This window comes from Poeciliopsis prolifica, unplaced genomic scaffold (genome assembly GCF_027474105.1).
Source record: "Poeciliopsis prolifica strain line A6 unplaced genomic scaffold, Auburn_PproV2 SCAFFOLD030, whole genome shotgun sequence".
In the NCBI taxonomy this organism is placed as follows: domain Eukaryota; kingdom Metazoa; phylum Chordata; class Actinopteri; order Cyprinodontiformes; family Poeciliidae; genus Poeciliopsis; species Poeciliopsis prolifica.
Window position 1 is genome coordinate 6,587,715 of NW_026562405.1, and position 25,057 is coordinate 6,612,771.

The following is a 25,057-nucleotide window of genomic DNA, read 5'->3' on the forward strand; positions in this document are numbered from 1 at the left end:
TGATGAAACAAGTCAACCTCAAAAGTTCATTATTTGATACATAATTATTTAAAAAACGAACTATCCATTTAAATAATTAAAACATAAACACACCAACGTCAAGTGACAAAGTGAAATCAGCAGCAACAATTAAAGTCGTCATCCTTTTCCAGTTTGTTCTTTAATCATTAATCATCACTGGCAGGAAACAGAAATATGTAATTTTTAATCAGATTTTATTTTACAGTGCTGGTTTATTTGAACATTGTTGGCCTTTTTAAGGATGTTAATTATGCAGATTAACCAGAAACTGTAGGAACTTGTTCAACCCCAGTGAAACATGGATGTTATCAATAAAAATGGCATTCCTGTGTTTGACTGTACTTCTGGCATCTGAAACTCTCAGATTCCTCCAATAGTTCAGTCTGGGCATCATTCCTGACGGGGTCAGAGGTTCCACTGATAGCAGTCCGAAGCTCAGTCACTTTGGAATTTTTTATTGAAGACTAGTCTAAACAATTTTCCCACATTTGGAGCAGGTCAGATTAGCACTTCATCACTGGTTGGTATTTATACATCAGGAATTCTTCACATGCTTTACAGAAAAAAAGGACATCTTGGTTAAAGAATACAAATGACTCCATCAGATAAGTGCTGGAAAAAAAGGGGGCGGTTCTGAGTATAATTCACTAATGTTCCTGCAGAACGATTTCCACCAATCAGGATGCAGATACGGATCTGAGGAGAGTCTTTTCTGTTTTTGTTTTGGCCGTCTCAGACACATCCTGACAACGTCAACAGTTTAAGTGAGTCTGTGTTTAAGAGCACAATCTCAGTTTATCTTCCTGTGTTTAGTCTTTGAAGCCTTTGGTATGCAGTGTGAAAGCCCACTGGAGTGGGGAGAGCCATGTCTGTGCCAGCAGTATGGAAGGCCCTTCATAAACTCAGTCTAAAATTAACAATAATAACATCAATCATAACAAATCATATTTTCACATGTTAGTCATTCATTTATAAATGACACACTTTCAAGCTCAGTATTTAGCTCAAACTACTGAGTTAGTACTTAGCTTAAAGTTTAAGCAAACAAAATATTAGTTTTAACTAGCTTCAACAGAAATATTTAGTTGCAACTTAAATATTTAACCTACTAACTAAATATTTACTTTGAAATAAACAAAATATTCAGCTGTTTGCCAGCTTAAAAGTAACTGTTTAGTTAGGTTGCTAACTGCATATTTAAATAGCAAACATGACATATAGCTTAAAGCGAAATATTTAGTTTGTACCTCAATATTTACCTTAAAGCTAAGCATTCAGTTAGCAGCAAAATTATTTAGCTCCAAACTAAATATTTAGCTTGCCAATTAAAATTGATTTAAAAATGTATATTATAAATGGAGTAATAAAATGGTCAAAATGTGCCTTGAAATCGTTTTCTTCTTATGACAAACTAAATCTCTGAATTATTGCTGTTAATTCTGACAGTGTAACTTTACACAACAACGGGGCCCCATACAGCAGCGGTCTTTTGCTCCTGATGGTTTTCTGTGGATTTCAGAGAACTTGGAACAAACGGAGTTTTTCTGTGGCTGCTACCTGCAGCCGCACTCCACCACCATCTCCTCGTACTGCTTGTAGACGACGTTGTTGGCTGAGTCGATGTAGAGGATGCTGATGGAGCTGAGGCGCGTCGGGACGCAGCAGGTTGGCGGGTCGTGTGCGGTTCCAGGGAGTTGATCAGGGTCTGATGATGCGTGGTTGGTGGGCTCCAGGTGCGAGCGGATGGGGAAGTCACAGGCCGTCGCAGTGGTAGGCGTCGTACTCCAGAGGTGCGATGATCCAGTCGTGCCAGCCCATGTCCTGGAAGTTGACATGGAGTCGCTGGCGATGGCAGCGTGGCCTGGACTTAACCGCCTGGTGCTGCGGATGACCTGAGAGAAGGCCCGGAGGGTTTCTTGGCGCCTCTTGGCGGAGGAGCTCGCCTCATCCGTCGCTGGTTGAACAGATACTCGTAGACGGTTTTGTTGTCGTGACCCGAACGTGCTTTGATCTCATTGTAAAAGAGATCTCGCTTCTTGCTTTTCCCAAACGCCAGGAGGAATGCCTTCTCCTTGTTGGTCCTGCCGGGTCGAGCGAAGCCCAGAGCCCGCAGGTCCAGCGGACGGCCTCCTCGGTGCTCCAGGGCCTCCAGCTCCAAGCACAGCTGCTGGTTCTTGAATCCCTTGAAGACTTTATAAACGTCAAACACTTCCCACTTGTTGCTGAATCCGCCAGGAGGTCATCCACCGTCCTGGACTGGAGCAGAGCCGCTTTCTGCCGGCCTGAAGCGCAGCTATAAAGCTTCAGCCAGGGCACCGAGCCTCCATCAGCCGCCACAGAGACCGGCTTCCTCAGGATGCGGAGCTCGGCCCCCAGGAGCCCATCGCGCTCCAGAGAGCTGATTGAACTGGTACCTCTGACGTCGCAACATGGCCCTCGATCATCTACGAGAGACGAAACAGAGTTAAAAGGTTACATTGGAGATTTAGTTTAATGAACAGCATCTGTTTGAAGAAACTCTGCCAGCTGGACACATGTCTAATTATTTCAATATATTACATTTTTATAGAACTGTTTCCACTTTGTGCATTAATTGAAACAGCTTTTCATAATGATTCCCTAAATTTCTGATTTTTTGGATGTATTGAACAATAATGTCAAAAAAGGATCATCAATATTTTCTATCACCTGTAATCAAATAACAGAAAATCGCATGTGAAGTAGACAGCCTCGCTGTTGTTCAGTTTAACTGAAAACTTAGAATGAAAAAAGGAAAAGATTGTTAGCAGTTCTTTCAGCTTGATAAGTGATGTTTAATGTTTAATCAAGTTAATTGCATGGTCTTCAATTAATCTATTTTAAGCACCATAATAAGCAACATTTTCAATCAAAAACAATTTTGCTGCTAAATTTTTGAATATATAACATGGAACTTCTTCAGAAATGTGTACTGCGGAAGCTGTTAGCAACATTTTAGCATCCAGCTTTTTAAGGCTTGAATAGCTTTGCTAAGAGCTAACTCCTTTTTTAGCATAACTGGAATGCAACAATAGTCTTTCCAGCATCCAATCAGATCAAAGCAGAAATGAACCCCCAGAGAAGGAACGCTGTCGTCCGTCGCTGTTGTTACCGGTATGTGTGTCAGAGTTACTGGCGTACCAGAAACATGTGATTGTAAACGTTCCGTTCAATACTTTTGTATGAAAAGAAAATAACGCCTATAGTTTTTTTTACTCGTTAAAATTTATGTAATTAATTAATCGATATTAACAGATTAAAGTCCCAGTTCTGTTAGACGTCAAAATAGAAACATTTCTTTTAAATCCTATACAGCACAACACTGACTGACCTTTGCAAAATACTGCAATAGTGAAAGGAAGCAGCAGAAAATCTGCTTCTCAGTTACATTTCAGCTTTTGTTGCATCTGCAGCATCTGATTCACAAAACAAACAGCAGGACTAAACAGTCACTGCAAACAAATGTTGTTTTTTTCATCAACTCTGTTGCACCACAGGAAACTCAGAAGTGGCATCGAGGAATGAAAATGGTTCCTCAGTGAATCCGATCATAAAACCTGAACAGTCTCATTGTGTCAGAGAGAAATTCTGTTTAGGATCACATGTCTTTGAAAACTAATGGGAAAAGAACATGAGATTATTTATTCCTCTCAGATTTTACACTTCATACTAGAAAAACAAATAATTCAACAAAAAACTCTAATGTTTCATCAACTGCCTTTTTTTAACATACACACAACCTATAACTGGGACGACTAAAGGATCGGCTCGATTTGCGATTGCGATTTGAGATTGACTAACATGCAGGAAGCAATCAAAGCATCACTCCAGAAATGTTTTGATGATAAGAAAACATTATAAAATTATATAAATCTAAACAAGTCAAATTTACATAATTTCCCCCCTTCAAATTCTGCAAATTTTAAGATTAATTCATTTGAATTACTCTCAAAAGTGAATTTCTCATTGTCAATAAAAATATGTATTTAGTGTTTCCAAGTTGAGAAAAATATATTCTAGATGAAGAAAAAATTGCTGTCAAAATCTTTATTTCTGTAGATTAGGGATCCTCAAATCTGTGTGTAGAGGTTCGCACTACAGAAACACAAAATTTTAAGTATTTTTTTTCTAGTTTCTAATGCAAATATCTTAGTGCACTTTAAATATGTCAACATTGACTTAACAGAAACTTTTCAGTAAGAAATAGGAGCTTGAAGAAAATAACTCCTTAATATTGATGGAAAAATACTAACTCCATTGGCAGAATATTTCCACTTAAAACATGGTAAAATGTCTTGTAATAAGTGAAATAATCGAGTACCTATTCATCAATTGTAAGGAAATACTTAAAACAGGCTACTATGTTTAGATGAAAAATTACTTGTAATTTATTTATTTCAAGACTGTTGAGATAATTGCAGTAGAAATTAGACTAAAGCAACTTGTGTTTTTGCAGTGTGGTGTCCTGCAACTTGTGGATGTGTCCCTGAAACGACTCGACTGCCTCCTCTGTGCTCAGTCCTGCTCCTGACACGATTATGTGACTCAGATGTACTGAAGCAGAAAGACATCTGAAAGTTGCAGGACTCCGTCCCTCGAGGCCTGGAGTTCAGGACACCTGCTATAGATATTTTTTCTTTTTGTGCCAGCAAAGGCTAATGAGTTAGTTTTCCACATAAAGTTGTAGAAACATGTAGAGGACTTGGAGATGTTTTGTTTTCTTTCAATGGTAGAAACCAGCAAAGGCCATCCAAATGAAACCCAGCATAGAGATAATCTAAAACACACCCAAACACGCGTGTTTGTAATTGTAGTATTTTGAGGACCTTGGCTCATGTGAGACTTTCTGAGGACTGTCACACTAAACTGAAACCGGACCCCAAACCAAACCCTGAAACCAAGCCTGAGCCTTCAGACTGCAACAATGTGATGTGCTTTCTCTTCCAAAGATGTCCTGAAACTCATCACAGTCCTCAAAGGAACCCCTGGATCCTCACACAGTTTATTCCTTCTCACGACACCCCTCCTCCCATCCAGCACCGCCAGAGCGGTAAAAAGTACATTAGAACCAGACAGGGAGACCACATCTGACCACAAACAGGCCTGCTATTACAGACCTGCAGCTATTCCCCACTGACAGCAAACCAGCATCTGCTACAGAGGAAACAAACCATCAACAGCAAACACACACACACACACACACGCACGCACGCACGCACACACACACACACATACGCACACACACACACACTCACACACACACACACACACACACACACACACACACATACACACACACATACGCACGCACGCACACACACACACACACGCACGCACACACACACACACACACTCACACACACACACACACACACACATACACACACACAGAGAGAAAAAGAAAGAAATGTTGGCACTTCTGTACAGACGGCCTGATTAAAGCTGAGAGGAATTTGATTTCACAAAGTCTCACATACTTTTAAAGCAGAAAGGTTGAAAATGTTTGCAAGCTGCAAAAATGTTTACAAGCTGCTGAGTTCTCAGGTGTGGTCTTTGTTATCACCTCAGACTTTACATCCTTTAATGTACGAAAGAAAATCCAAATCATTTCTGGCACTGAGCCCACATGGAAAAGGTTTTCGTGGAGATAATTTGAGCTTTCTAAATAACGTTGTTGGCCTCAGATTTCACCTGCCACAGGCTTCAGGCGAGCGGACGGTGGGTGGGCCATGAGGCTGATCAGAGCTACACTCACAGAGAGCTGCTCATCGAAAACTGAGCCTGGATTTCACTTTTGTTTGAGTAGCTAATGTAGCTAATGCTACAGAAAGAGGGCTGATGGGTTTTCTAAACATTCATTTTCTTAATGTGAATCCTGCTGCTCTCCAGGATGGCTTTGGTTTATTTTAATGAGGCAACAAAAATAAACTACAGCAAATTATGATAAAATATTGTGTGGTACTGGCTGCATAGCTTCCAATGCACTGCAGTGATGTTGCTGGTTGTTTGGTTTCCTTGTAATTTCGTATTTCTTCACATTTTCTGTTTGGTGGTAAAAATGTGAGTCTTATCTTATTAGCTGAGGTATTCTGGATGAGAAGATGTTCAATACCTCATCAACTCTGTCTCCAGGCTGCAGCATCAGGCTTATTGCTGTGTGAGTTACAGTCAAAGTGGTTGGGAATCTGATTTATTTGGACTTACACAATTAATAGATGAGACCCTCAGAATGATTTTACTGTGGCTCTTTGGGGATCCAAGAGAGCATTTCAAAAACACCCAGAGGGTAAAAAAACAACAATAAAAAAGCAGAGAGAAAAAGGAAGAAAGAAAATAAATAATAAAGATTTAAAACAGTAACTCACAAAGGAGGAATGAAAAGTGAAATGAAGGAAGACTATAAAAGAGAAGGGAAGCTGTAAGGTCATCAGCCTCTTCTGTAAATATGTGGTCGAGGTCGACGGCATCCTGCTGAGGACTTGCTGAACAAATACAGGCTAAATTACAAGTGCATTAAGTGCTGGAAACATAAACCTTCCAGCAGCAGCAGAAATATTAAACTTTGGTCATTTAAACATTGTTTCAAACAGTTTTACACGGTAAAAACAACACGACACCAAAGGGGGCCTGGAGGAGCGTTTATTTACCCTCCTGGAGACGGATATCACTGAGAGCCCACCAGATGTTGGAAAAGCACAGCTGCAAATCACAGACGGGTAAAGTCTGCAGTACGTCCACAACTGGATCAGAACAAACACACACACACACACACACAAACACACACACACACACACACACACACACACACACACACACACACACACACACACCTACATCCATGTTCCCAGGATTGCTCCATGGAAGCACTGCGCTGTCTGGTTTCAGATTCTGAAAAATGATTCCATTAAATTCATTCTGAGGTTCTAACAAGAACCAACATTTGCAAAAGGAATCCAGAATCACAGGTTATATTTTCAAAATGCCTCCTGGTGGTTCATAACTGACCACAACTTTTTCCTAGTTATTGAGATAGTAACCAGAAGAATCTGTTAATTGTATTGCGACTCATATTTTCCACATTTGACCATTGTTTAAAACGTAATGCAAAAATCTGACAGAATTGTAATCTATGATTTTAACAGATTACAATTCACACCTCTGACTACCTGATCATTAATCAATGACAAAATCCCCACATGGACATCATCTCTGATCTGGACACTAATTTTAATGCTTCTCACTTCCCAGAGCTCTGGACGCTTCGCAGCGTTTTTTCTGAGCCACGGCATGCAGGAAACGAAGAACCATCAACCGCTGAGTTTTCCCAACTTCTGATCACTTAAATTGGTAGCTGGTTATGATGTCACCAGGTGACTCTGGACTCATCCAATCACAGAACAGATGCTTAGAACAGATAAATGAGCCAAAACTTTCTTCGGCTGTAGAACATTTCCAGGATTAAAATATTTATGGCTCAGCATCAGAGAAACTCATCCATGCATTAATCTTTAATCGATCTTTAATTGATTACTGCAGCAGCGTCTTATGGTGCAAAATACTTTGAACTGACTTGTTACCAAAATGTAACACCTCAGGCCACGCCTCCAGGCCCCATCATGCACTTTGTTCACAGAAAAACGCGTTGGTAAATGACCAGTTGAAATTATAATACAGTCGATCAGCACAAAAAGCCAGAATACACATCGGTTTTATTGCTGTACATCTACAAAACAGTGATCTCGTAAAAAACTCTGGTTTTTGCTGCACTGCTGTGCCCTGAAGTCAGGCTGTTTTAGGAAAACATGATATTTGATATTTTCCTTCAACTTGTCTGGTTTCACGTGACATGAACACTTTTCAGGAGGAAATACATCAGCCCAGTTCTTCACTAAATCACTTCAAAACTGTAAATGGATAAAACTGCAGGATGGAAATTGAAACATGGTCCATGGAGGAGGCTGTCTGCAGAAAGGTGGCGCTCTCTCTGGGAACGGTTTGTAAAAACAAAGCAGAGGACAAGGAGGGAAAAACACTTTTCATAACTCCATTTGTCATTCTGCCCTGCAGAGCAGGCTGCAGAAAGTCATGAGGATCCTTTTCTCTCCTCCTCTCACACACCCAGCACCGCCCCCCTCTGGTGACCTGCAGATTGCAGGTTGACCCCGCTCACTCCACACCCACCCACCTTCCCTTCCTGCAGGACTCTGTCACTGTCTTGCTTTAGAGCTGATCAGATGCACGGCTCTCAAGCTCCAGAGTATTCAGTCCCCCAAACAAGATTCGGGCAACATCATAATGTTTTATTAGATAAAAAAAATAAAAATCTAATCCAGGAGTGCAAAACTTTTTAAAACAGGAGCCACGACTGTGAAGTTCAAAAAATCATGGGCCACAAACATTGTATCTGTCTTGTTATGAAAATTTGCAGAGACAATTCTATCAAAAAAGCATCATTACAAGAATATTCTCATTAAATTATTTTATAGATTAATTTCGGTACAGAAATTATCTGCAAATTATTTCAGAGTGATTGCAGGCCACAGATTGTTATTTAAAACATTCTCTCATAAATTCGTGTAATTCTCCTTTTCAGTAAAAGTTTTGGATGTTTGTAACATAAAAATGAAAGCAAAATGTGTTGACTAAAAGATTCATAATTTGTGACGTTGCTTACATTTTCTTTTTTTCAATATTATTTTGCATCATTTTTTTTGATCAGTGAAATTCTCTTCACTTTGCATCACCAGCCTCAGTCTGCTGACATAAATCTGAGCTGCTTTTGAATCAGGCTGAAGGTCCCAAATGGACCCGGCCGCACTTTGGACATTCGGGACCAAACCATTTTAAGCTCGTTAATATCTCGTCATTTCCTTCTTTATTAGGAGCTCAAGGTTATTTCACATGAACACAGATGAAGCAGATCTTCTGTCTGTGGTGAAACTCACCGTGTCCTCTGTCCACGAAGCTGGTGATGGTGTTGGCCAGACCGGCCTCGTGCAGCGCGCTGCTGTTCAGGTCCCCGCTGCTCAGGGACCAGTACAGGGACAGCATGTAGTCGTGTGGGTCACCAGCGGCTGCTTGTCGCCCAGTTTCTGCCTCCTGGCCGGCGCCGCGCGTCGCCCTGCCGACCTTCGCCCTGCGGCGACCTTTCCCGCAGGTTTCCCCGGTGAATCTCCAACTCCGACGCCTCCTCCCGCATGTGCGGGGGCGTGCGGTTTGACGCGTGCTTCCGCAGCGGGAGGCCAGTAGCGCGCAGCCTCTTTGCGCCCCAGGTCCAGCGCTGCGGCCGCTGCAGCTGCTGCTGATGGTGGGGATGAGGACGTTCAGGGTTCCCTCCCGCAGTCTGTTTGCCTCTCATCGGGGTCTCGGCTGTAATCAGCGGGGGTCCTGCGTGGGGTTTCCAGCTCCCTGCAGCGGGGACCGGCTGCCTTCCTGCGAGGTGCGCGGATCCACGGTGGGTTCCTCCTGTGCGCTCTGCGGGTCCGGTCCGGCTGAGGGAGCCGCGGACAGGATGCAGGTAGAAGAGAGTCCAGCAGCTGAGCAGCAGAGAGAGACGCGTCACAACGTTCATCCTAAAGCCCTGGAGCGCGCCGGCAGGCCGTCATGGTACAGAGCACAAAGTCACTTCAGGATCAGCGCAGCTGCTGGGCTGGAAGCGGAGCAGAGCGCAGAGATGGTGAGGCTCTCATCCTCATGTCAGACTCTGCGCGCTGCAGGAAAAACTTTTTATCCGATCAGAAACACAGAAAAAAGTCAAATCAATGCAAATCAAACCGATCCTATAAAACTCCTGCAGACTGTATTCTTCCCTCAGTCATGTTGAGGAAGCAGAATGCAGTGGAAGTCCCGCCAGCGCCAGAAGAGCTGCTCTGCTGGATTTCTGGAAGAAACTTCTTTAAATCCCACTTTTTTTTTCTTCCATGAGAGGCAAGAATGGCGTAATGCCGCTGCCTCCGTTTTTTCTCTTTTCCTCCAAAAGTTTGAACTCCGTCCAGTGAAAATATTTCACACACACACAACCTCTCTCTCTCTCTCTCACACACACACACACGCACACACACCAACAAGCCAACCTGCAGGTGCTCCAGAAATCCTGCAGCAACCTGAGCGCAGGAATTGGGGACGGAATTCCAGAAAGCGGTTTTAATTACCCCGTGATGTCATCCTGTCCAGACTCATTTAACAGCAATATTTCACCCCAAATCTTCCCCCTCTTTTCCACCGATGACTCACTGAGACTGCAGCACGAAATGGCACAGAGTGACCCCCTCAACGAGCAAACACCAGAGGAGAGGAGAGTGCTTTATGGCGCTGACGGCGAACTGCTTTAACTGTGATGTGAGCAACATCTCAGAGGCCCCGAAGGGCCCTTCAAGGGCCCCTGGTGCAGCTGCATCTTTTAGTTCTTAAAAGTTTCAAACAAATCATGAAGCAGCTTGAGCATGGACATATAAATATTAGTTTCAGAAAATATTCATTTTTTATCTGTATGGGTTGATGAGTTTTTAATCAGAAATGATATAAAATCAGCAACATTTTAAATAAAAGTCATTTAGTAGCTGCGTTATTAAACAAACAGAACCTCAATCAGAGCTTTTTTAGAAATGTGGATGCTAACATTAGCATTAGCTGCTACATGGTTAGCATTGACAGGCTTTGCTGATAGCCTAGCTCCTTTTAGCATAGCAGCGTCCAATCAGAGATGCAGCTTCATGTTGTTTGTGTGTCACATTTACAGCTGTACTAGAAACGTGTGAGAACAAAGGTTCCACTGTAAAAATAACAAATTATTCGTTGTGTTTTTAACATGTTATAATGTGTGTCTTTATTAATCAAAATGAAACTGTTAAAATCCTGGTTCAGATTTATGAAATGTGTATAAAAATGATCTGTATTGGTATTGACTGACGCTTTACTAGCCAACAAACTTAAACTCAACTATATGTATTCTAATATTTCACTGAACAAAAGTTTGTACAGTCCAGTAAAAATCCATCATTATTATTATTTATATAACTGTATGAGTCAAACTCTATTTCCCAATGATTTAAGAAAAACAACAAACACAGCAACACTTCCTGAAGACAAACTATCAAAGGTTTGTGTTTTTCTCTTCGGCCTCGAAGAGTCTATTAAGCTGCTGAAAGTTAATTATTGTATTAATAATATTCAAATTTATTGAATAAGTTTGCATCTACAGTCATGTTTAATAACTTAGAATATAGTTTCAATTTTTATATATATCACAACACATAGATTCATTTCATCCAGACTGATTTTGTCGAGCCTTAATTTCTGTTTCTGTCTAATTTTAACCCAAACATGTCAGATTGAAAAGTCACATCAAAACAATATAATTCTGGTTTCTTGAATAAGAGGGTTAGGGTTTCTCACCCAAAGTCAGTGAATGCATCGATGGTGCATTCACTGACCTACGAAAACTCAAAGTAAATAAAATTACCATAGCACTGAAAAATCTAAAAACAGACTCATTTATCAGAAAACATTCAACTGATACAACGTCCTGGTGACGTCATCAAGCGATGACGTCACGTGACTCCCTCCAGCGCGCTTTAATCCGGAAGTATCTTTGTTTGAGTATCTGAACTGGGAAATGTTTGACATGCAAATATCTATGCTGGAAATTACAAACTAGAATGGAAAACCGCGACCGACCGCGAGGTTGTAAGTAAGTTTAGTCTGACGCCGCGGGACGTCGGTCTGACGCCGCGGGACGTCGGTCTGACGCCGCGGGACGTCGGTCTGACGCCGCGGGACGTCGGTCTGACGCCGCGGGACGTCGGTCTGACGCCGCGGGACGTCGGTCTGACGCCGCGGGACGTCGGTCTGACGCCGCGGGACGTCGGTCTGACGCCGCGGACGTCGGTCCTGACGCCGCGGGACGTCGGTCTGACCCGCGGGACGTCGGTCTGACGCCGCGGGACGTCGTCTGACGCCGCGGGAGTCTGACGCCGCGGGACTCGGTCTGACGCCGCGGACGTCGGTCCGCCATATTGGAGCGACAAGACATATTTAGTTTGAAGCTCAGTATGTAGCTTGAGAACAGAATATTTATCTCAAACTTAAGCATTTAGTTAGGAGATAAATATTTATCTCACTAACTAAATATTTAATTTGATAAGCTTATAGTTTATAAACTATGTTTACTTTATAAATATAGTTTATAAATATTTATAAAGATAAATATACGTTTAGTTTATGTAACTAAACTTGTTAAATATTTAGTTTGGACCTCTGACTATATGTAGGAATAATCTGGTGAAAATATGACACGTTTTTTTCTCTGATAGACTAAATTATTGCTGCTGATTTTTCCCTGTGTGATTTTCCAAATGGCAGCCCATAGGTTTAGACCGTCATGGTGTCAAACAGCAACAATCAGCTTTGCTTTTACCTTCTGCCTCACTGTAGATTTAACTGATAACCTCTGCAGCGCCCCCCGATGTGTGGATCTTGAACTGCAGTCTTGACCCTGCAATTTGGAGTAATCGGTGCAACGCTTCATTTTATCGCATCATGTTGGGTTTGTCAGGTTTACAGTTTTTTAAACGTCCTTTTTTTCTCAGCATTACAATGATGTTGGTTCGATTCGGAGTCTAATTTATGACACCACAAACAGCGCCAGTCTGGAGCCATAAACATAGTTCCAACCAAGCTTTAGGAGTAATTAGCAGCCAGAAAAGTTGGGTCAAACCCAGAACTCTTGGCAGCGGCGGCGGTCCCTGGTGGTTTGGAGCTGGTTCTGGTGCTGCCTTGTTTGTCTTTCTGTTCTCTTGACTTGTGTTTTTCAGCATCAGAACATGGAGATGATGGATGAGGTGAAATGATTGGATATTACGAAGCTGTCGCTGATCAGATGCGGGCCGGTGCTGATGCGGCCGGCTGCGGTGATGGTGACGGGTTTGTGTTGGCCGCGGCTTCAGCTGGTCGGGTGATTACATGCAGGTAACTGTGACCGAGTTCAGAGCGGCTCTGTTTGGCTCTACGGCTCATTACGCAACAGAAAACTAAATTACTGATTCAAAATTGGCTTTATTACCCTGAACAACACGGCTTGCGCTGATGGTGAAGTTACACAGCAGGCCCTTCCTCTCTTTTCCTCTTTCAACACACTTTTTACACCTTTTTCTCCCTCGCAGTGAAAGCATGAATGTTAGTTTTACACCTCTGGTTTCTTTCAGGTTGCTGCAATTGATTCTTCTGCTGTTGGTGAAACAGAAACGAGGAGCAACAGAGAACAACTTGTCCTCACAAGGCTCAACTTTAATTCTGCTGGTTTGATTTTCTGTTTGTTTTTCTTTGCTGTTTTGCACATTTTCTCTCTGCTGTAATATTTTTTCATCCAAACCATTCTGGTTAGATTTATTTTGTAAAGAGAGTCTTAAACTGTAATTTCTAATCAAATGTGAAAAGTAATTTGAGGCAACAAAAGCAGAACAGAAGCTGTAGCAGGACTGAACGGACCAACCAAAGCAGAACCAGGAGGATCTGACAGAAAAAGGACCAGGAGCTTCATATTGGCGGATTGGTGCAGCTGAAGACCTGGTTCCAGAAAACCAACACAAACCAAAGAGTAGTCAATATCTTACCCATTAGAGCAGGGGCAGCAGGGCCTGCAGCTCCCCCTGGTGGTGACCAAAACATCTAAAAATACAATTCAACTGAAATATTTTCAAACAAATATAACTTCTTAAAGGCTGTTTGTAAAGTTTCCTGCTAAAAAATGAACAGCAGTGATTTGAGTTATTTGTCATCAGGGAGAAAATGGCGGTTTATTTTTCAGTTATATTTTCACCAAGTTATTAATTTATAAACACAAATGAACATTTAATTTACAAGCTAAATATTTAGCTCCAAACTGAATGTCTAGCTTTCTAGTTAAAGTAGGAGCATGAATTATGTCTCACAAACTGAACCTCCATGCTGGCATGTTTCATCAAATACCACACTGGTTATGACCAGACTGATGATGATGATGATGATGATGATATAGAAAAGAAAACCGGATCCGGTGCTAGAGCAGAACCGGCCCAGACGCAGAGGAGGGAGAAGAATAACTGGATGAAAAAACGTTAGAGGAAGTGGTCAAAAAAGGAAGTGAGAATGAAAGTGAATCTCGACAACAAGGAGCCGGTACCGGGCTCGATCCGCCACCATGTCGCTTGTTTAATCCAGAACAGAACCCGGTGCTCTGCAGCCTCTGGAGCAAAAGTCATCTGGCTTGAATCTGCTCCGGCATCTTCGCTGGATGTTCCAAACTCAGAAATATCAACAAGTCATTTCTGCAGGCCAACGTTTCTCTGTGAAAAACCACATTTCCTCCGAACCGCTGCGCTGGACGTTCCTGGCCTGCAGCTGGACGTCTGAATGATCTGTTTACATCTGAGCGTCGCCCACCTTCCTCAGATACAGGAAGTGCCTTTACATCCACAGGAGCTGTAAAACTTTCAACGTGTGGATAAAAATAAAGCTAAAATAAAGTTAACCACATGTATTTCTTAAAACAAGAAGACGGAAAATAACCAGAACAGTCGAAGGAACCGACTGGCAGATGAAGATAGAAAACCACACATCAAGTCACATGATTACATACGATGATCAATAAAATGATCCATCAGTTCTGCATGTTCGACTCCCAGGTAGCTCGCCCCAACAGGTCAGAGGTCAGAGCTGAACTTTTCTGAGTTCCACACCGAAGCTCAGAACAAAGATGGTAAAATTCTGATGCTATTCTATTATTCTGATTATTATTTTATATTATGACTTTATTCTGCTAATAATGTGACTTTTTTCCTCATATTGACGTTATTCAGTTTCTATTTCCTTTGACTTTTTCATATTCTTACCCTGGGCTGATAATCTATCGTCATTTCCTGCCTTGTAACGGAGCGGCCATGTTGCAGCCGTTTGTGCTGTTTGCTTTGTGAAGCAGCAAAACCGGATCAGACGCACAAGATGTGGAAAAGTTACATGGACCCTTTGCATCGATGTCAGCTGACCTGGTCGCGGCGCCGTGGTGGACGTGAGGAACGGTCAGCAGTGCTGGTTCAACTAGCTTGTCTCTGGCTGGGACACATTAACAGCAGTATTTACAGAAATTGCACATAAAACCGACTCATTGGACTCATTTTGTCCAAACAATGGAGGAGATGTGTTTCCATCCTCAGACGCATATGAGGCGATTCTGACAGCAGCCATTTTTGTTGATTTGTCTTTCTTTGCATCCTATGACATTTTTAATTTAATAAACTAAATAATCAGGCGACCAACTGTTTTTGGACGAGTTCACAGGAGTTAAAGTGAGCGCAGGTTCTCTTGACGTCTCATGACTTTACGCTTCCTGAAAGCGTAAAGTCAAGAGGAAACGACCAACTGGCTGAATTTCTTTTTCTATTTATTGTTTTTCTTCTTCTTGCTTTTTTTCTGGTTGGAGTCACAGCCTCAGTAAGGCTGCGTTTACAGACAGCAGGTATCGGAGTCCGGTTATCAGTCCGGCTTCCCGGGACGAGGCGGAGGGTTCCACTCCGCAGACAGCAGGAGCATCATGGAAAGTGTGACCGGGCCGGACACGGCCGCTGAACTGTGAAGCTCTGGTGGTGACCTTCGCTCGGAGCGGCGCTGGGAAAGAAAAGGCTTCAAACAGACGGAGGAACAAAGGTGCAATCAGGCCGACCGCATTCACGTCAGCGGCAGTTGTCTTTCTGGTGGAAAAGTTGTAGACGTTGGAGCTGACCTTTAGCCGGGATTCCTAGGTGTTCACCGTCACCAACCCTTTTATTACTGCAGAGGAAACCAAATAAAACTGAAGGAAAAACACCACACCTTCGTGTGTGGAGCATCTCCCGGCCCAGGGGGAGACATGGGAGGACGGCTTTCAGGCTGAAACAAACCCAGAACACAGACGTTGGTCCTGGAGGTCGAGGAGCAGAAGAAAGCTCGGCTCCTCACATCAAACTGTATGATGTAGTAAAACACAGTAGCGGTCATATCATGCTGCGGAGAAAAGCATGAAATGACCCGCCCGGCCCCCAGCGCAAGGGCCCCATCGCGGCCCTCAGCGAGGGGACCCATCGCGGCCCCCAGCGCGGGGCCCCAGCCCGGCCCCCAGCCCGGGGCCCCCAGCGCGGGGCCCCAGCCCGGCCCCCAGCCCGCGCCCTGAGTCACCTGCCTGCCAACCCGCCGCTGCCGCTGCTGTTTATTTTCTCGCGGATCCGTTTTCTGGCGCTCTCTGCCAGAGACAATATTATCCTGGAAACCTGCAGGTATTAACTGTGGAGCTTCAGATGGAGCCGCGGCCCAACAGAGAGACACTGTGTGAACCGCGCCGCTAATGAAACGCGCGGAGGAGGGGAGGCTGTGCCGCGGCTATTAATTCCTCCACCCATCCATCCATCCGTCTGTAAATCTATCCATCCCTCCACCCACCGCTCCATCTGTCCGTCCATCCATCTCTCTTTCAGCTCAGGTGATTTCCAGCCGCCTCTCATTCGTCTTCTCCGGCTTTGATTAGGACGTGACGTCCATTTCACGCTCATTTCCTGCGGCCTCTCGCTCCGCTTTTCAAGGCGGCCCTTTCATTGGCGGCTCGGAGCCTCTCAGCCCCTCTCATGCGCTGACCTCCGGGAGGCGGGGTGGTGCCGGGGTCCCTGCGGAGACAAATGGCGCTCAGCAGGACGTAAATGATGATGGATCTGTTTCTGGCAGGCCGCAGGCTTCGGTTACGCAGGACGGACCGCGTGCGTCCGCATCCATGCGTCAGGCACACTTAATGACCGGAGCGCTGCAACACCAGGCGCTGTGTTCCGCTCAGGCTTCTGCTTTAAAAAGCTGCTTGAGCCATCATGAATCCCAACCAGAGATCAACTCCAGAACCTGAGTAAAAGTATTCATGTCAACTCAGCCACAAGTAAAGGCCGCTCCGCTCCGCCAGCATTTCACGCCTGAGGAAATAACTTCCCGTCTTATGAGTGAACTGCTGCTGCGTATGTAGCCGGGGCATCATGTCCATTATGCACTCTTCCGTTTGCCCATATAAGGAAGACGCTGTGTTGGAGCGCAGCTGATTCATTACGGAGACAGGTAATCTGCATTTACATTTAAAAGCGGGTAGATCGCTGAGAGGGTCAGAGGTCAGAGGTCAGGCTGACTCCTCTACAGGTATGGTTAACATGAAGCCTGCGCTGGGTTCACAATTATTTCTGATGGTTCCATTTTATTGTTGCAGGAAACTTCCTCTTGGAGGACAGAAAGCTCTGTTAGCTTTTAGAGAAGGTAAAGGCAGTTTATTATAATTAATTTTTCATGCTGAACTTGAAGCGTCAGTAAAAATGACTGTTAAATGGATCATAACTTGACGGATCATCCAGATGCAGCTGAAAAGCAATAATTTGTGAGCTGATTAATTCCTCTGTGAGATGTGATTGAATGAATGTAAAAGTTTTATTCAGCTACAGCTGAGCCCGTTTCCCCCTAAAACAGCCCAGTTGGTCCCTGAGATGTTTTCTAGATGCTGTTTTCATTTCCTCTGAACCTTCATATGAAAACAGGGCAGAAGGGTGGAAACATTTCTTTTGTCATTTTTGTTTCTTTTGACGTCTATTTCCTATCGGTTTTTATCCCTGCTGGTTTTGGATTCCTAAAAACCCAGAAAATCCAACTTGAACCCTTGGTGGGTTTTATGCAGAACCACACTGTTCCAGCTGCAGGGTGTGAAAATGATGACTTCTGACACTCTGCTGCTGCTTTTCATTAGCATGAGTGAAGCTGAAGGTGTTGGCATCGCATCTGAATGACCGAAGCAGAACTGAAGCTGCAAACGTTTAGAGAGATCCGGGATCAGAACTTCCGGACCGTCTGGTTCTTTCTGGGTTGTTTTAATTATTTGCTGAGAAACCTGCAGAAACAGCGCCACCGTGTGGAGAACCAAACATGAGCCCAGATGTTCTGGGCGTTTCTCCTCTTCCTGTGATCACCTGATCATTGAAAGGAGTTTTGTCTGATTTTCTCTTATTTCAGTAAGAAAAGTGAATTTACTTCAACCTTGAATCTCGTCTGGCTCCGCTGGACACAGTGGTTCCTCTCCACTGTCGCCACGTGCTTGCTAGGATTCAGATCACCTCAGCTAACCTGTTCAGATCAATCATCAATCAATCAAGTTTATTTGTACGGCACATTTCAGCATCAAGGCAGTTCAAAGTTTTTGACAAAAAAATAAAAAAAAAAATCAAGAAGTTTGCAGTTTATTATTAACAATATTACAATTTGACTGGATTGTAAATATCCTCCAAAATGTCATAGAAATATTTTAGTTTGTCACAGGAAAAAGAAACTAAATATTCCTCAAAATGTTGATTTACATCTGATTGGTTCAGAAAGTTAGTTTTGAGATGAAACGTCATCAGAAATCAGTTTGTGGAACAATCCTGCCACCTGCTGGTCACTGTGGGTGTGACGTTAAAGGACGTCAGAAACCTATCTGCAGTTTTCAGCAGATAAACTAAACTTGGTGACCAAACAGTGAAGCCAAAATTGAAACATCGTCATTGAAACTCAACTGAAGTTCCTCTGCAGCAGCGGATGTTGATGAAATCTGCAGCTCTGCCTCCAGCACAGGTTTGGAAATGGTTTCTTTTCCTGACGTCACCATGAGGTTTTCAGGTTCAGTCCACGTTTTAATCACAGCTGGAGAATGATGCCGCTGAAATATTGAGGAAAAAATGATGAAGAAAAAACGGCAGAATGCGCAGGGATTTTAAATGTGTACTCATACAGGGAAGTTTACCAGAGAATGATTTCATCTCTGGATATGTCACTTCCATCTTAAACTATTGAAATATTTTAGCTGAGGTCTGTTCCGCTCAGTGACCAGCAGATGGCAGCATTTCCATTTGAATAAGTCTTTTTTCAGGATCAAAGTTCCATCTGGTGAACATTTAATACAAAAATCAAATTCTGACTCTTTAAATTAAAAAAACACAAAAATGCACCAGATTTTTATTAAAACGCTGGTTGGGAATAAAAATAACCAGTCATAAACTGGGACGATGGAAATGATCTCCAGTCAGTGGATGTTCAGGTGTTGATCTGAACAGCAGGGGGCGCTGCAGAAAACTTTAGATGACATAAAATAAGAACCAGAGTAAACAGTCAGGTTGTAGCAGCGTTTCTCATTCCATTCTGGGTTTAAAACATATTTTTCAGACGCTTTAAGGTTTGATTTCAGCAGATCTGTTAGTTTCATTCTGCATGGTGTCAGATATCGTTCTCTGTCTGCTAAATGTACTGCAGGCTGTGTTTACATGCACAAGGTCAGAGGTCAACTGGTCTCTCAGGTGATTTTTCACAGCTGAAGTGTTTTCAGAGCTGGAAGCTGATCATTCAGGAAGCAGCTCCAAGCCTGGAGTCACAGGAGGAAACTGTCTTTTCTTTACTGCACTAATTTGTACTTGAATAAAGAAATCCCAACCTGCAGCCCAGTCAGTGAGTATTTAGCATCAACGTAGATATAGATAGATAGATAGATAGATAGATAGATAGATAGATAGATAGATAGATAGATAGATAGATAGATAGATAGATAGATAGATAGATAGATAGATAGATAGATAGATAGATAGATAGATAGATAGATAGATAGATAGATATAGATAGAGATAGATAGATAGATAGATAGATAGATATAGATAGATATAGATAGATAGATAGATTTACATTTTCCAGACTTGTAAGTCTTGTTATAGAAATGGTGTATAGGTCAAATATGACTTAAATAAATATTGCTTCCTGATGTAACACCTAGAAATTGGGCCTCTGTCTCTTTAAGAAGCCCCTGCTCTCTCCGAAGCACCGCCTCCAGGAAGTCGTCTCAACATGGCTCCTCTATTAAGCCTTTAATGTTTTTACCAGAGATGCAAGAGATGTAGTTTTATTTGTCTTGTAGTTACTAATGTATCTGAGCTGTAAGCATTAACCTGTGAGAACTGAGAAAAACACAAAATCTGTTATTGTCAAGTATAATTTCACTGATTTAAACTGTTTGGTTCAGAGCTTATAAAAAGTTTCTGGTCTAACTGAGTTTAAAAGTTTGATTATTTTTACTCCTGATGTTTCATATGTTTTAAGGTTTGTGCTTGCTGAGGCAGAGAGGAGTCCTGGTTTTATCGGGAGTTTTTAATGAAACATGGATGTTATGAACAGACACGCCTCATTGTTTATTGGGTTCCTCATTTTTTAAATAATTTCTCATTTCAGAGTGATCTTCATGCTGTCAGAGGCGCAGCGTGCGTGACGCCCCGTCCGACTGCTTTTTGACCTTGATGCTGACCTTATGCTGCCGTCAGGCTCTGACTTCCTCTGCTCTGACGCTTTGGATTTGTTTTGCACTTCTGCTTTCTCTGACGTAATGAAACTTTTCCTAAATGTCATCTTCGACATAAATGCTTTTCTCTCTTTCACATCAGGTTTTTCCCTTTCGCTGAATGTAAAACCACAATAAACATCAGATGATTAAGACTCATGTAAATATTAGGGCAGAAATCCCCTTTAAATGTTATAGTAGAAGAAAAGCAGATGACTAGTAATTAGAGGGACTTTAGCTAAAAGGGGAACACTGTTAGTTCTGACTACATGATTAATGTCTCTGACATGTAACACAAGTTTCTTCACTTCATTTAAAATCTGGATTAAAGATGAGCTGAAAGCAGCTTCACATGAAAACTGAGTCATGTAAAAATGTAAATAATTATTAGGAGATTCATTCAGACTAAACAAATCAATCAGTTTTTATCACAAATCAAGTCTTTGGAGAAGGAGATCTGATGTTCATAAAAACGTTTGCTTTATTTTCTGTTCAGTCAGAGTTATATATCTTTATGAGATTTTATGATTCAGGTTTATTCTGTTGGATTTTGGTCGCAGCAAAGAGATGAAACATGCAGATTCATGTAAAGGTTGCAACTAAATATAATAAATAAGAGACCAAACAGTCTTATTTATCCACAAACGTTCAAACTACAGGATGTAACTTTTACAGAAATATGTTTTTTACACATTTATTTGAACTGTCATCGTGTCCTGACACTGTAAATGAGAAACGGTGAAAAGATTGAGCTGCTCCTCCTTCCTGTGATCCATCTGAAGAAATGCAAAGCAACCAATCAGAGCCAGGAGGAGGAAAAAAGATGGTTAATAAAGTTTTCTTTTCAAACTGAGTTGTTTTTTTCTTCCACTTGTTCTGATCTTGTTTACTGTTCACTGGAAGCTCCAATCTTTATACATTTATGTATAAGGCAGCTAATTATTGTCCTTGGCTGTGATTAGCCGCCTTACTCTGGACGAACAAATGGAGCCAGAATCAATCGATCCTTATTTATACATCACTTTTTATACAGATTAGAAACGATTGAAACAATTCTGGTGCAACAGTTGCATTCATTCATAAAGCCAATTTGAAAACGGCGCATACTCTACAGTATTTCAACACATTGGTTTACAACGGTTTCCAGACACAACAGACTCAAAATAATCAAATCATAAAACAGATAAAGCCCCCAGATAATCAGATCATCTTCAGTTTCAATCCAAACTATATGCTTTATTTCAGTTTATGTTCTTCATGCTGAAAACATCAGAGCTGCTGTTTGATCACTGAGATTTTCATTGGAAGGATTTTTATTTCATCCTGAGTGCTGAAGAAAGTAAACATCCGGTCAGTGAAGGTGCGTGTGAGGGTGTGTATGTGTGTGTTAGTGTCCAGATCAGAGAAGGACAGCTTTCCTCCATCATAGTCCAGATTCACTCTGACCCTCTGGATCTTTTTCTGGACAGAGAGAACGGTGACACTGCTGAGTATTGACCATCATAGCCGACACCCAACCATCCATCCCGTATAAATTTCTTCCTCTGGACAGACTCTGCCAACATGCCAAGCATCCAGTCTTCACTGTCTCCAACCTCAACATCCCAGCTGTGGATCCCGGAGTTAAAACCCTCAGAACTGAGAACCGAACAAAAGCGAGCAAACCTCTCTGGGTTGACAGGAAGCTGCTGTTCTCTCCATATGTCAAAGTCGTCAGATCTTCAGACAGCAGGAGTTCTGGATTCGCCGTGTTTGGGTCCAGAACCAGAGGAGTATAGGTCACCATGTCCTTCATGTTGCTCCAGATGTTGAAGGCCAGGTTGCCCAGATGTTTGGCCTGGTCTATCAGAGCTCCTGAGGGCAGCTGTGGATCCTCCAGCAGGGGGCAGCGCTGGACTCTTTCCACTGCAGCCTTGTAGTTGTGCAGGAATGAGACGTCTTCAGCTCTCAGCTCCTCCTCTGTGGCTCTGACTGTGTCTGAAAGAGCTGCTATCTCTCTGCTCAGAGCCTCCATCTTCTCCTCCATCATCCCTCTCTTCTGCTCCTCTTCCTCCCTCAGTGCAGCCAGCCTGGCCTCCTCTTCCTCTGCTAGAAACTGATGAAGCTTCTTAAACTGCTCAACAATCTGCCTCTCTGTGTGTCGGGCCTGGACCATCATGTGTTTGCTGTCTGATCAAACTCCTCTTTAACTTCCTTCTTCTGCTCCAGTTTCTTCTTTAAAGGCTCCAGAGATGTTTTCAGATTCTCTCTGTGATCCTGAGCAGCTTCATCGATGGCTCTGAATCTGTGCTTGATGCGTTTTTCTGAATCTCTGCAGACGAGACAAACTGGCTGCTGATGGTCCAGACAGAAGAGTTTGAGTTTCTCAGAGTGCAGACTGCAGAGACTCTCTGAAGCTTTTTGCTCTCTCTGCTCTAAGAATGATTCACAGAGTCTCTTCAGAGCCGGATTTAAAGTCGGTTCCTCTCTTGAAGATTTCCTCTTGCAAACTGGACACTCTCCTGCTGGTTTCTGTCTCCACCAGTTCTTCAGACACTCCTTACAGAAGCTGTGGCTGCATGACAGAACAACCGGATCCTTAAAGCCGTCCTGACAGACCGGACAGCAGAGATCCTTCTCTGGTCTGGAAGCCATTTTGTCTCTGAGTGAAGCTGAAAACACAGAAGGTCCAGTCAGTCACTGAACTCTGAGTTTTTGGTCCAACTCGCCTTCAGTGTGAGCAGCTGGAAGCAGCAGTTTCCTCTTTTCTCTCCTGCAGCTGGACTCACTGAGAGGAAGCTGCTCGTTTGGTCTGGAGGCGAATCTGATCATCTCTCTGAAATGAGAAACAACCAGTTCAGTTCCACTTGTAGGTTCAGTCCAAAGGTCAATAATAAACCTCTGAGCTGCTGTAAAACATCCTGAATTTATCTGATCACCTGAGTGACGTCGGCTCCCACCTTCACCTCCTGAAAGTTAAACGGAATTGGTGACAAAAATGTTCATTTTGGCTGCTGTCATTTTGAAAGTTTCCAGAGGTCATCAAAGGTCAACCAGCCAATTCTTTTATAAAATCAAGCAAAATATAATTTCAATAAAGTGTTTCACATTTGTGCAACTAAAATGTGTAAAATTAAGACTGTTATTTAAAAAAAAAAAGTGTTCATAGGTAACCAGAGATCAATGCTCCACATGAACAAACGCAAACAATATTAACAATGACAACTTCACTCAGGTTTTATTTAACCAGGATAAACTGCATGAGATCAAGTGTCCTGACATCACAAGACTTTTCTGGGTCGACGGAAAGATTGAATAAAAACTTTGAGCCTGAAAAGAAAAAGATTACAGAGAATAATGACGACCTGTTGAATCATAATGTTTGTTTTCTGTTGTGTTCAGTAATCTAAAATCTCACTTTTCTGTTTTTATATCTTGTATTTCCTTTAATATCTGATAATCTGTGATTATTTCCTGACAGTGAAACACTGAAGCTAGGAGAAGGAGAGCTTTCTGTGAGCGAGGCCGTATGTAAGCAATATCCGCAGCAGGTTTAACTGCCTGATCACAGCTGATAAGGCCAGCAGGTTTGGCAGGGAATGAAATTTCCCTCTTTCCAAAGCAAACAGTACGCCTACAGTCACTTTAACTGTTTCGGGGTTTCCAGCGGCTCTGTGACACTTTCCCTCCATGTTGCTAATATTAGTCTGCTCATGCTGAGTTTTCATAGGCAGACAGTTCGCAGCAGGTATTTAGCCTTTGGGTTTTCCCCGCTTCATGATGTTCTTTTCTGAACTTGTTTCCTTCTCATCATGGATGAAATGAAACAGGAAAATCCCCACCTTGTGTCCCAGCTGTCAAAAATAATAGAAACACTGATTCCAATCATTTTCTGAAGATAAGCAGTTCTTACAGGCTGTCCCCAGAGAGTGAGGCTCTCCTTTCTTCCGTTCACTTCCTGAGCTTTGATGCATCTTTCGGGCCGCTGCTGCCGGTCCGTCCCATGACCGACTCACACCTGGAGGCGAGTCAGCGAACACCTTCACGCTGTGGGAGGAAACTCAGGAAAACGTGAAAAACCCACACGGAAAGATGAGGTTTGATCCAGAATCCTCTTCATGTGTGAATTTCTGTCCCCAGATTTAAGGCTTAATTGGCATTAAGCAGCGAAAACTCAGTCATGAAAGTATAAAATACCAAAAACCTCTAAGAGATTCTATTAATAAGCAAATTTAAGCCTTGCAGAATTCACACATTAACATCCTGCTGTTTTATAATCAATAAAAATATAAATGTATTTCAAAGGATAGAGAAAGTATTTATGATTAGTCTGCATATGAGCCATTTGTTATTATCACTGAATAGTTAAAATAAACTAAATATATACTTTAGATGGTTAAAATATCATTTAATTACAGTAAATGGAACAACAAATAAATGTTAAAGCAGCAACTGATGAATAGGATGAAAAATGTATCATAAAATGTTTGGTATGTTGAATCTAATGTGGAAAAATTTAACTAAATAAAACAGCAGCAGATTTTAAGCCTGATTTTGTTTTTAAAAAAATCTGTTTTATTTGAAAAAGAACATATTTACTGCAAATTAAAATATATGTCCCAATGAATCAGGTTTTTCAGATTACCTTTTGAAAATAACCTT

At 42.4% G+C, this 25,057-nt stretch overlaps 1 long non-coding RNA gene and 1 pseudogene across 1 annotated transcript; both read right to left on the reverse strand.

Annotated features, from left to right (window-relative positions):
* Window positions 1–1,574: 1,574 nt before the first annotated feature.
* LOC129372831 (growth/differentiation factor 5-like) lies at window positions 1,575–9,610 on the reverse strand (annotated as a pseudogene).
* Window positions 9,611–22,589: 12,979 nt separating this feature from the next.
* LOC129372808 (uncharacterized) lies at window positions 22,590–24,624 on the reverse strand. The gene is made up of 3 exons (XR_008607292.1): window positions 24,309–24,624; window positions 23,335–23,364; window positions 22,590–23,231 (listed from the first exon to the last, which is right to left on the reverse strand). It is a non-coding gene; the product is annotated as an uncharacterized LOC129372808 (long non-coding RNA).
* Between the last annotated feature and the right edge of the window lie 433 nt (window positions 24,625–25,057).